The 8,675-nt window shown below is 37.3% G+C and overlaps 3 pseudogenes; all 3 read right to left on the reverse strand.

Moving 5' to 3' along the window:
* Positions 1-600: 600 nt before the first annotated feature.
* On the reverse strand, positions 601-736 carry LOC146005884 (U2 spliceosomal RNA; annotated as a pseudogene).
* A 4,215-nt stretch (positions 737-4,951) lies between these two features.
* Positions 4,952-5,087, reverse strand: LOC146006181 (U2 spliceosomal RNA; annotated as a pseudogene).
* Positions 5,088-8,197: 3,110 nt separating this feature from the next.
* Positions 8,198-8,333, reverse strand: LOC146006182 (U2 spliceosomal RNA; annotated as a pseudogene).
* Between the last annotated feature and the right edge of the window lie 342 nt (positions 8,334-8,675).

The following is an 8,675-nucleotide window of genomic DNA, read 5'->3' on the forward strand; positions in this document are numbered from 1 at the left end:
TCCAAAATGACGAGGTAAGGACGTGAAGCACTAACCTAGAGGGAAGTGCGCAGTGCTAGTGCCATACTAGTGCATGGTGATTTTGGGATCACCCGTGCATGTTCGGCACCCCCGAGTTTCCCAGGGGGCACAGTGCAGCCTCGGACTCCAAGCAGCCGACCGATCAGCGTCCGACCAAGTCTTTCTCTGCTCCCATCATAGGGCACTTTCCAGCCCCTGGCATGGGAATGGGTACTCCACTGGGCTTTTCGAAAGACTCCCTTAGGGGCTGCACCCCCCTCAGAAGAGCAATCTACTCAGTCTCAGTGTTTCTCCGATACCAAGCTGGGCCTTTCGCGGTCTCCCCATCAGAGGCTACGAACCTCTAGAACAGGAGCCATCTACTCAGTCCCAGCCTTTCTCCGCTCCTTGGGAATGGATACTAGACTGAGCCTTTCGCTAGCTCATCCTTCCGGGGCTACGAACCCCGTCAAGAGAGTCAAACTACTAGGCTTAATGTTTCTCCCCCCTCTTACCAGTGGATTTAAGGAAACAACACCTCCTACCAAAGGCAGAGGTGAAGGTACTCAGCCAGACTTTTCACCACTCCCAGGCAAAAAAGAGGGGTCCCACACCCTCCGCCCATCAGAGCAGCTACTCAGTCCAGCCTTTCTCTATTCTCTGCCAGAGGCCAGTCCATACCCACTGATTATAACAGATACTACACTTGATCTTAGCCAAAAGGCTGAGATAACATGTGCAGAGAGAGTTACATTTGGGTGGGGTGTGTTGAAACTGAAATCTAAATTGCAGTGTAAACATAATGCAGCCAGTATTTATCCTGCACAGAAACAAAATAACTCACACAAATCTAACTCTCTCTTTACAAGTTACATCTGCCCCACCTGCTGTGCACATGGTTTTTCCCATTTTGAGAACAAATTTGTACTGTGATCAGATCTGAATAAGGGCCAAAAAAACATACAGTAACACAAACAACATAAAAATCTGAAACCGCATAAATTATAATAAATTATCATAAATTGTCAGAAATTAACATAAATGAACATACATTAACATAAATTAACATAAATTAACATAAATTGTAGTAAGTTTAATGAAAGCAAAAGGAGCAACATAACACCACATAAAGCAACATAAAACAACATTAGCAACATAAAACTACATAACCTGCATAAAAAACATAAAGCAACACAAAAACCATAACACAACATAAACCACATAAAAATATGCAACCGCATAAATTATCAGAAATTATCATAAATTATCATAAATTAACATAAATTATAGTAATTTCAATGAAAGCAAAATGACCTAAATAACACCACATAAAGTCACATAAGCAACATAAAACTACATAAACTGTATAAAAATACATGAAGCAACACAAAATAACATAAAGCAACACAAACAACATAAAAATCTGAAACCACATACATTATCATAAATTTACATAAATTAACATACATTAACATAAATTAACAGAAATTGTAGGAAGTTTAATGAAAGCAAAAGGACCAACATAACACCACATAAAGCAAAATAAAACAACATTAGCAACATAAAACTACATAACCTGCATAAAAAAACATAAAGCAACACAAAGGCCCTTATTCGGATATTATCGCAGTACAAATTTGTTCTCAAAATAGGCAAAACCATATGCACTGCATGTGGGGCAGATGAGTTTGAAGAAACTCAGGAGCCCGAGGTGTGCTCCCTACCACCAGTGCTGTGCCTAAACACGTGCATAGTAATTTCAATGAAAGCAAAATGACCTTAATAACACCACATAAAGTCACATAAGCAACATAAAACTACATAAACTGCATAAAAATACATGAAGCAACACAAAATAACATAAAGCAACACAAACAACATAAAAATCTGAAACCGCATAAATTAGCATAAATTTACATAAATTAACATACATTAACATAAATTAACATACATTAACATAAATTGTAGGAAGTTTAATGAAAGCAAAAGGACCAACATAACACCACATAAAGCAAAATAAAACAACATTAGCAACATAAAACTACATAACCTGCATAAAAAACATAAATCAACACAAAAACCATAACACAACATAAACAACATAAAAGTCTTTAACTGCATAAATTATCATAAATTATCATAAATTAACATAAATGAACATAAATTATAGTAATTTCAATGAAAGCAAAATGACCTAAATAACACCACATAAAGTCACATAAGCAACATAAAACTACATAAACTGCATAAAAATACATAAAGCAACACAAAATAACATAAAGCAACACAAACAACATAAAAATATGAAACCACATAAATTATCATAAATTTACATAAATTAACATACATTAACATAAATTAACATAAATTGTAGGAAGTTTAATGAAAGCCAAAGGACCAACATAACACCACATAAAGCAAAATAAAACAACATTAGCAACATAAAACTACATAACCTGCATAAAAAAAACATAAATCAACACAAAAACCATAACAAAACATAAACAACATAAAAATCTGCAACCGCATAAATTATCATAAATTATCATAAATTAACATAAATTAACATAAATTAACATAAATTATAGTAATTTCAATGAAAGCAAAATGACCTAAATAACACCACATAAAGTCACATAAGCAACATAAAATTACGTAAACTGTATAAAAATACATGAAGCAACACAAAATAACATAAAGCAACACAAACAACATAAAAATCTGAAACCACATAAATTATCATAAATTTACGTAAATTAACATACATTAACATAAATTAACAAAAATTGTAGGAAGTTTAATGAAAGCAAAAGGACCAACATAACACCACATAAAGCAAAATAAAACAACATTAGCAACATAAAACTACATAACCTGCATAAAAAAACATAAATCAACACAAAAACCATAACACAACATAAACAACATAAAAATCTGCAACCAAATAAATTATCACAAATTATCATAAATTAACATAAATTAACATAAATTATAGTAATTTCAATTAAAGCAAAATGACCTAAATAACACCACATAAAGTCACATAAGCAACATAAAACTACGTAAACTGCATAAAAATACATGAAGCAACACAAAATAACATAAAGCAACACAAACAACATAAAAATCTGAAACCGCATTAATTATCACAAATTTACATAATTTAACATAAATTTACATAAATTTACATAAATTAACATAGATTAACATAGATTAACATAGATTGTAGTAGTTTTCTGAAAGCAAAAGGACCTAAATAACACCACATAAAGCCACATAAGCAAAATAAAACTACATAAACTGCATAAAAACACATGAAGCTACACAAAATAACATAAAGCAACACAAACAACATAAAAATCGGAAACCGCATAGATGATCATAAATTTACATAAATTAACACAAATTAACATACATTAACATAAATTGTAGTAATTTTTCTGAAAGCAAAAGGACCAACATAACACCACATAAAGCAACATAAGCAACATAAACAACCTAAAACTACATAAACTGCATAAAAAAACTTGAAGCAACACAAAATAACATAAAGCAAAACAAACAACATAAAAATCTGAAACCGCATAAATTATCATAAATTAACATATATTATCATAAATTAACATACATAATAGTAACTTCAATGAAAGCAAAATGACCAAAATAACACCACAGAAAGCAACATAAAACAACATTAGCAACATAAAAATACATAACCTGCATAAAAAACATAAAGCAACACAAAGGCCCTTATTCAGATATTATCGCAGTACAAATTTGTTCTCAAAATAGGCAAAACCATATGCACTGCATGTGGGGCAGATGAGTTTGAAGAAACTCAGGAGACCGAGGTGTGCTCCCTACCACCAGTGCTGTGCCGAAACATGTGCAAAGGGGGCCGTGCTATCGAATGGGCTTATCTCCCGAAGGAGACGGGCCCCGTTTTTTCCTTAACCCCTCTCAACCATAAGGCCGAAGAGGGGAAAATAGGGAACGGTGGGTCCTCTTCACCGAAGCTTAGAGAGAACCTCTTTCCTCAACCCCCGGAAGGGTTAGGACGGTGGGTCCTCCGCACCCGAAGGTTTGGAGAGACCCTCAGTGGACTTCCTTCCACCTTGCGGCTCAGGGTCGGCCTCGGGGGGACCGCAGCTCTCCCCAAAAGGCGAGAGCTTTGGCACGTTGGGGAAATGGAAGGCCCGTAAGGGTCGACCACACAACCCAAAAAAACGTAACAAACTACAGAAAACAGAAAACGTGAAAAGTGCATGAATGTGAGAAGAAGAGAAATAAATAATAAAGAGGACCCCAGCCAGATGGCCGGGGTGGGGGTGTGAAAAATTGTCCTACCCCATCCAAAATGACGAGGTAAGGACGTGAAGCACTAACCTAGAGGGAAGTGCGCAGTGCTAGTGCCATACTAGTGCATGGTGATTTTGGGATCACCCGTGCATGTTCGGCACCCCCGAGTTTCCCAGGGGGCACAGTGCAGCCTCGGACTCCAAGCAGCCGACCGATCAGCGTCCGACCAAGTCTTTCTCTGCTCCCATCATAGGGCACTTTCCAGCCCCTGGCATGGGAATGGGTACTCCACTGGGCTTTTCGAAAGACTCCCTTAGGGGCTGCACCCCCCTCAGAAGAGCAATCTACTCAGTCTCAGTGTTTCTCCGATCCCAAGCTGGGCCTTTCGCGGTCTCCCCATCAGAGGCTACGAACCTCTAGAACAGGAGCCATCTACTCAGTCCCAGCCTTTCTCCGCTCCTTGGGAATGGATACTAGACTGAGCCTTTCGCTAGCTCATCCTTCCGGGGCTACGAACACCGTCAAGAGAGTCAAACTACTAGGCTTAGTGTTTCTCCCCCCTCTTACCAGTGGATTTAAGGAAACAACACCTCCTACCAAAGGCAGAGGTGAAGGTACTCAGCCAGACTTTTCACCACTCCCAGGCAAAAAAGAGGGGTCCCACACCCTCCGCCCATCAGAGCAGCTACTCAGTCCAGCCTTTCTCTATTCTCTGCCAGAGGCCAGTCCATACCCACTGATTAGAACAGATACTACACTTGATCTTAGCCAAAAGGCTGAGATAACATGTGCAGAGAGAGTTACATTTGGGTGGGGTGTGTTGAAACTGAAATCTAAATTGCAGTGTAAACATAATGCAGCCAGTATTTATCCTGCACAGAAACAAAATAACTCACACAAATCTAACTCTCTCTTTACAAGTTACATCTGCCCCACCTGCTGTGCACATGGTTTTTCCCATTTTGAGAACAAATTTGTACTGTGATCAGATCTGAATAAGGGCCAAAAAAACATACAGTAACACAAACAACATAAAAATCTGAAACCGCATAAATTATAATAAATTGTCATAAATTAACATAAATGAACATACATTAACATAAATTAACATAAATTAACATAAATTGTAGTAAGCTTAATGAAAGCAAAAGGACCAACATAACACCACATAAAGCAACATAAAACAACATTAGCAACATAAAACTACATAACCTGCATAAAAAACATAAAGCAACACAAAAACCATAACACAACATAAACCACATAAAAATCTGCAACCGCATAAATTATCATAAATTATCATAAATTATCATAAATTAACATAAATTATAGTAATTTCAATGAAAGCAAAATGACCTAAATAACACCACATAAAGTCACATAAGCAACATAAAACTACGTAAACTGTATAAAAATACATGAAGCAACACAAAATAACATAAAGCAACACAAACAACATAAAAATCTGAAACCACATAAATTATCATAAATTATCATAAATTATCATAAATTAACATAAATTAACATAAATTATAGTAATTTCAATGAAAGCAAAATGACCTAAATAACACCACATAAAGTCACATAAGCAACATAAAACTACATAAACTGCATAAAAATACATAAAGCAACACAAAATAACATAAAGCAACACAAACAACATAAAAATCTGAAACCACATAAAGTATTATAAATTTACATAAATTAACATACATTAACATAAATTGTAGGAAGTTTAATGAAAGCAAAAGGACCAACATAACACCACATAAAGCAAAATAAAACAACATTAGCAACATAAAACTACATAACCTGCATAAAAAACATAAATCAACACAAAAACCATAACACAACATAAACAACATAAAAGTCTTTAACTGCATAAATTATCATAAATTATCATACATTTTCATAAATTAACATAAATTAACATAAATTATAGTAATTTCAATGAAAGCAAAATGACCTAAATAACACCACATAAAGTCACATAAGCAACATAAAACTACGTAAACTGCATACAAATACATGAAGCAACACAAAATCACATAAAGCAACACAAACAACATAAAAATCTGAAACCGCATTAATTATCACAAATTTACATAATTTTACATAAATTTACATAAATTTACACACATTAACATAGATTAACATAGATTAACATAGATTGTAGTAGTTTTCTGAAAGCAAAAGGACCTAAATAACACCACATAAAGCCACATAAGCAACATAAAACTACATAAACTGCATAAAAACACATGAAGCTACACAAAATAACATAAAGCAACACAAACAACATAAAAATCGGAAACCACATAGATGATCATAAATTTACATAAATTAACACAAATTAACATACATTAACATAAATTGTAGTCATTTTTCTGAAAGCAAAAGGACCAACATAACACCACATAAAGCAACATAAGCAACATAAACAACCTAAAACTACATAAACTGCATAAAAAAACTTGAAGCAACACAAAATAACATAAAGCAAAACAAACAACATAAAAATCTGAAACCGCATAAATTATCATAAATTAACATATATTATCATAAATTAACATACATAATAGTAACTTCAATGAAAGCAAAATGACCAAAATAACACCACAGAAAGCAACATAAAACAACATTAGCAACATAAAAATACATAACCTGCATAAAAAACATAAAGCAACACAAAGGCCCTTATTCAGATATTATCGCAGTACAAATTTGTTCTCAAAATAGGCAAAACCATATGCACTGCATGTGGGGCAGATGAGTTTGAAGAAACTCAGGAGACCGAGGTGTGCTCCCTACCACCAGTGTTGTGCCTAAACATGTGCAAAGGGGGCCGTGCTATCGAATGGGCTTATCTCCCGAAGGAGACGGGCCCCGTTTTTCCCTTAACCCCTCTCAACCATAAGGCCGAAGAGGGGAAAATAGGGAACGGTGGGTCCTCTTCACCGAAGCTTAGAGAGAACCTCTTTCCTCAACCCCCGGAAGGGTTAGGACGGTGGGTCCTCCGCACCCGAAGGTTTGGAGAGACCCTCAGTGGACTTCCTTCCACCTTGCGGCTCAGGGTCGGCCTCGGGGGGACCGCAGCTCTCCCCAAAAGGTGAGAGCTTTGGCACGTTGGGGAAATGGAAGGCCCGTAAGGGTCGACCACACAACCCAAAAAAACGTAACAAACTACAGAAAACAGAAAACGTGAAAAGTGCATGAACGTGAGAAGAAGAGAAATAAATAATAAAGAGGACCCCAGCCAGAGGGCCGGGGTGGGGGTGTGAAAAATTGTCCTACCCCATCCAAAATGACGAGGTAAGGACGTGAAGCACTAACCTAGAGGGAAGTGCGCAGTGCTAGTGCCATACTAGTGCATGGTGATTTTGGGATCACCCGTGCATGTTCGGCACCCCCGAGTTTCCCAGGGGGCACAGTGCAGCCTCGGACTCCAAGCAGCCGACCGATCAGCGTCCGACCAAGTCTTTCTCTGCTCCCATCATAGGGCACTTTCCAGCCCCTGGCATGGGAATGGGTACTCCACTGGGCTTTTCGAAAGACTCCCTTAGGGGCTGCACCCCCCTCAGAAGAGCAATCTAGTCAGTCTCAGTGTTTCTCCGATCCCAAGCTGGGCCTTTCGCGGTCTCCCCATCAGAGGCTACGAACCTCTAGAACAGGAGCCATCTACTCAGTCCCAGCCTTTCTCCGCTCCTTGGGAATGGATACTAGACTGAGCCTTTCGCTGGCTCATCCTTCCGGGGCTACGAACCCCGTCAAGAGAGTCAAACTACTAGGCTTAGTGTTTCTCCCCCCTCTTACCAGTGGATTTAAGGAAACAACACCTCCTACCAAAGGCAGAGGTGAAGGTACTCAGCCAGACTTTTCACCACTCCCAGGCAAAAAAGAGGGGTCCCACACCCTCCGCCCATCAGAGCAGCTACTCAGTCCAGCCTTTCTCTATTCTCTGCCAGAGGCCAGTCCATACCCACTGATTAGAACAGATACTACACTTGATCTTAGCCAAAAGGCTGAGATAACATGTGCAGAGAGAGTTACATTTGGGTGGGGTGTGTTGAAACTGAAATCTAAATTGCAGTGTACACATAATGCAGCCAGTATTTATCCTGCACAGAAACAAAATAACTCACACAAATCTAACTCTCTCTTTACAAGTTACATCTGCCCCACCTGCTGTGCACATGGTTTTCCCATTTTGAGAACAAATTTGTACTGTGATCAGATCTGAATAAGGGCCAAAAAAAATACAGTAACACAAACAACATAAAAATCTGAAACCGCATAAATTATAATAAATTGTCATAAATTAACATAAATTAACATAAATTAACATAAATTAACATACATTGTAGTTTGTTTAATGA

Source organism: Crinia signifera, chromosome 5, assembly GCF_055691185.1.
Source record: "Crinia signifera chromosome 5, ASM5569118v1, whole genome shotgun sequence".
Taxonomy (NCBI): Eukaryota; Metazoa; Chordata; class Amphibia; order Anura; family Myobatrachidae; genus Crinia; species Crinia signifera.